The 4,832-nt window shown below is 34.9% G+C and overlaps 1 pseudogene; it reads right to left on the reverse strand.

Annotated features, from left to right (window-relative positions):
• Positions 1 to 3,068: 3,068 nt before the first annotated feature.
• Positions 3,069 to 4,832, reverse strand: part of LOC105294124 — a 4,560-nt pseudogene continuing 2,796 nt past the window's right edge.

Below are 4,832 nucleotides of genomic sequence, written 5' to 3' on the forward strand. Positions count from 1 at the left end.
CAGGATTATGATATGTGTGAAGAAACAAGGTGATAATCAAGTCTGAGTGAGAAGACAGAGTTGCTTTTTGACTATTCACTTATTGGAATGGGAATATTGGATAGATGGGAGGGGAATTATCTATCAGTGATCTTGCTAGGCCAGGAAATTTCTAAAATTTAGCATGAGGCTTATTTAATTGATTATTTCAAAAAGGCTAAACCAGTAAGGATTTTATTTAAAACTGCTTAAAACATTGATTCTTTAGAATGTCATCGACATAAATTAGACAAGATACGTCTCTTTCCTACAATGAATAACAAAAGAGTTTTCATTCCAAGGGAATAAGCATTAGGTTGGTGGAGTCTCTGTGTATAAAGTCTCTGTGTATAAAGAATCCCTTCATTAGAATGCATGATCGATTATTGTGAATTTCATTATACCAACACTAACTATCACAGTTCCTCATCCAATATATCAATATGCAGTCTTCTTGCCTGGACAGATTTCAAAGCACCTTAGTCTTGGTAATGGGTACTGGCTACAAATTTAGGATGATAATCCTAGTCAAATATGTCCAGAAAAACAATAAAAAAATGCATTTACTCTAGCTGGCCTGAGTTTCATCTGCAAAAATAGTATGTCTTATCTCCACGTACAAAGGCATAGTTGAATGTGTAAATTTGGCATTTTGGATAGTAAACTTCAAGACCTCTACCTTCTATTATCTTCTGTGGGCCACAATGTCCCTCAGCAAATCAAGTACTTTCTCTTTGTGAAAAAAATATGACCCTCGCCTACAATTTATTGGTACTGGTGTTTTTACTGTTGCTATGTGCTTTATAAACACATTGGTAATACTTTATTTTTATTAGTATTCATTTATAAAATGATTATAAGTCACAGAAAATGAATTGAGATGTATAGGATGCAGTAGAGGGCTCTTGAGTGTGGCCCCTTTGCCCAAACTTTCATCCTCACTCTAAGTATTCTATAATTTTCTCACATGCTATAACTTCTGCACAAAGGGGAAGAGGCAAGGAACTGAACCTCAAAAGAGTTTTGGCTATACTTAGCAGACATGATAACAGGTAAGAGCTTGAGTTGAGGATCACAGATGCTTGGGCTCGAATCTCAGCTCTAATACATACTTGCTATGAAAACTTGAGCAAATTATTTAACTTCTCAGAGCCTCAGCTTCCCCATTTGTACAATCTTCCTCAGAAGTCTGCTATGCAGATTAAATGGGATAAAGTATGTAAAGTCATTAGTGCAGTGCTGCTATTTAATGAGTATGGCAATAAATAGCTGGCAACCTGGGATGAAATCTTGGGTGCAAACTTGCTATGTGTATGATCTTGGGTGAAACACTAAAACTTTCCTGAAATTTGGTTTTTCTTATTTGTTAAATGAAGAGAGCTAATAGGACGTACTGCCAGGACTGTTGGTAACAATAAATGAGGTGATGCACTTTCAAGTCTCACTAGGAAACTTGGGCCATCTAAATATTAGTTATAACAATCATGCTGCCTATATTTTTCCTTAAATAAGTGACACTATATATAAAGTATGCTATTCATCCTTTCCTCTCATTCCCCATCTCACACTCTATAAGCTCTGAGAATAACATTAATGATTGTTATAATGAGAGGACGACTTTCTGGTTTTTTGACCTTAGGAAAATGACCGTTGACCTTTGAACAACACGGGTTTGAACTGTGTGGGTCCACTAATATGCAGATTTCTTTCAATAAATACATATAGTACTGCAAATATATTTTCCCTTCATTATGATTTTCTTAATACAGTTTTTTCTAGCTTATTTTATTGACAGTATATAATACATATAACATACAAATATATTAATCAACTATTTATGTTATTGGTAAGGCTTCTGGTCAACTGTAGGCTATTAGTAGTTAAGTAGTTACCTTTGGTGTCCCAAGCCCGTTGTTGTTCAAGGGTCAACTGAGCTTAATTTTTCATTGTCTCTATTTTCTCATTTGTGAAATAGGGATAATAACACTTATCTCCTAAGGCTATTGTAAAGAATAAAGTTATTCAGGTAAAGCTAATAGAACAGAATTTGGTACCAGTAAGTACATTATTAATATTAACTTTTAAAAGTGCTTTTACATATATAATCTCACTTGACTGTGACAGTGGTATTTCTAGGTGAGACTTTTTAGTAGATACTGAGACATCTTGGATCTTTTCCAAAACATACAAATAGATACTTTACTTGAACTGGTTTTGGTGAATATGTCAGTGCGAGTTTTAAGCATTGAAAAATCCTCCTGCCCAAATGTATTATTTCTCCACTATCCGTCAGTCCTGAAAGTCAATAACTGCAGGTACTCTTGAAGTAGCTCCAATTTAAACATCATCAATAATTTATATTTGAGTGTAAATGAGTTTATTAGGATATTCTCTGAGAGTTTTGACAGGAGATGTAGAGGGATTGGATAGAGCAAAGCTTCTTGAATGCCTGAAGAGAGAGATAAGGACACTAAAAAGGGAAAAACACCTCAATCAGGGAAGCTAAAAATGTTAGGTGGCACATGTTACCTACTAAGATGTTGGCCTATAGCTGACCCTAAATGTCATCTCCTTCCTGATAGACAGACACCCTAATTATACTGACAGCTCCTGTGAAGGTGTTTTGACTCCCTCACTGTAAAGAGGATGATTTCATTTGTATTTCAGACCACTGGGATGAAATATTATTGCCATGCCTATAAAGGAAGTTATTAATGCTAAATAAATAAACCTGAAAAATGCTTAATTAAAATCTGAAAAACTGTCATTGGAGAAAAACAAAAATTCAAAATCAAATGTTAAATAAAATGAGAGTGACAATTATGCCTGAATTACTTTGGATGTATTTGATTGAACCTCTTCTTTCAACTCTAAAAATTGCTTGGAAAAGGCAAACTTCTAATATCACTTTTATGTGCCCTGTCTTAAGAGCTCCAGACTTTTCACTGTAAAAGTGTGTAGTGCTTTGCTCGAGCATGGTGTGCATTCAACAAATGGCTGTAGCCTGCCAGTCTATATTGAGAGTCGTTATGGAAATTTGCTCTTTTGTTTTAGCTGCTGTAGAAGAATCCAAAAAAACCAAAAAAACCAAAAAAACAAAAAACAAAAAACAAAAAAAAAACCCCAAACCCAGATACTTTTTTTCTTGCCGGTTATTTGCTAAGCCCTCAGAAAATGACCTCTACTTAGATTTTAGTTGGAGAGCAGAACCACAAAAGAAAAAGGAGAGGGGCAAGAGCAACGAAAGCAAAACAAAGTTACCTCAATATGGGGAAAAAGTGTAAGTGTCTCCAAGAACTCAGAAGGGACCAGAGATTAGAAAATATTTTTTATCTCAAATCTAGTGTAGTGTTCTAGATGGGAGAGGCAGAGTGTGGCTTTACTGTCTGAGGCCGGGGTCAGTACAGAAGACCACTGGGAGGTGCAGGAATACCGAACACAGCAACAGGTAGAGGGGGAGACTCAACAGCAGCATTGGTGGCGGAAAAAGTAATCATATTGACACCAGAGACCAAGTCTCAAGCCTTGTCTTCTATTTTCTAGGTACCATAAAATCTCCTCAAATTCTTAAGTTCCTCAAACATGACCAGGATTAGATTTTTTTCACTCTGTAAAGTGGGCTCAGAGGCACATTTAGTTTGATTTAGAAAACAGAGTAATCGTTCTTTCACCTACATGTTACAGAACAGATTCTTATCCATGTTTCAAGAGATTAGGATCCATGAGACTTCTTTTTTTTAATCATCGTATTGACACCAATTGGAAGAGTGCCTGGTATATAGATTCTCAACAAATATTAAATATATATTTTTGAGAATAAATAAGTGGAAAATGTAAGTGGAAATGTATTAAAATGTAAAAGACTCAGATGAATATGAATTGCTTCTGACACTGGGTGAAGGTTTGGGGTAGGGCAGAGTTTCTCAACTTAGGCACTATTGACGTTTTTTATCTGGATACCGCTTTTTGTACGTGTGCGGGGAAGTTTTCCCTGTGTGTGGCAGAATGTTCAGCAGCAACCTTGGCCTCGAACCAGATTGTATAGATATAATCAAGCATCAGAAAATTAGAGTCGAATTTTCTGTGTAAAGCTAGTCTCCCACAAGTGATTTCTTTGAAACCGGGGTGGTTATATGGAACTATCTGGGTTTCTGAGTTCATCTATTGAATAGCCTTGTAATTAAGGTTTGTGTGTATGGAATTTACTGATAAGAAGCAGTGATGTTTTACAAAGAACACTGGACTCAGATTTATAAGATAAAGGATAATGTCCAGGCTCTTGTGACATTACTTTTGTGACACTTTCAATTTTTTTTTTGTTTCTCAATTTTCTTGTCTGTATTTGGGAAATAATTACAAACATCTCAGAGATAGTTATAAAAATTAAACTATGTGAAAATACCTATTTTTAAAAAAAAATTTCTGACTCGAATTTATATTTTATATTTTTATTGAGATATAATCGACATATAATATTATATTAGTTTTAGGAGTATAACATAATGATTTGATATTTGTATATATTACAAAGTAATCTCTGCAATAAGTCTAGTTAGCATTCATCATACAGTTATAATATATATTTTTTGTGATGAGGACTTTTATGATCTACTCTCTTAGCAACTTTCAAATATGCAATATGGTATTATTAATTATAGTCACCATGCTGTACAGTGTATTCTCATGACTTATTTATTTTATAGCTGAAAGTTTGTACATTTTGATCCCCTTGACCCATTTTACCCACATACCCAACCCCATCTTCCCGTCCCCTCATTCCCTGCTTCTGGCAGCCACCAGTCTGTTTTCTGTTT

This window comes from Pteropus vampyrus, unplaced genomic scaffold (assembly GCF_000151845.1).
Source record: "Pteropus vampyrus isolate Shadow unplaced genomic scaffold, Pvam_2.0 Scaffold82, whole genome shotgun sequence".
NCBI classification, from domain to species: domain Eukaryota; kingdom Metazoa; phylum Chordata; class Mammalia; order Chiroptera; family Pteropodidae; genus Pteropus; species Pteropus vampyrus.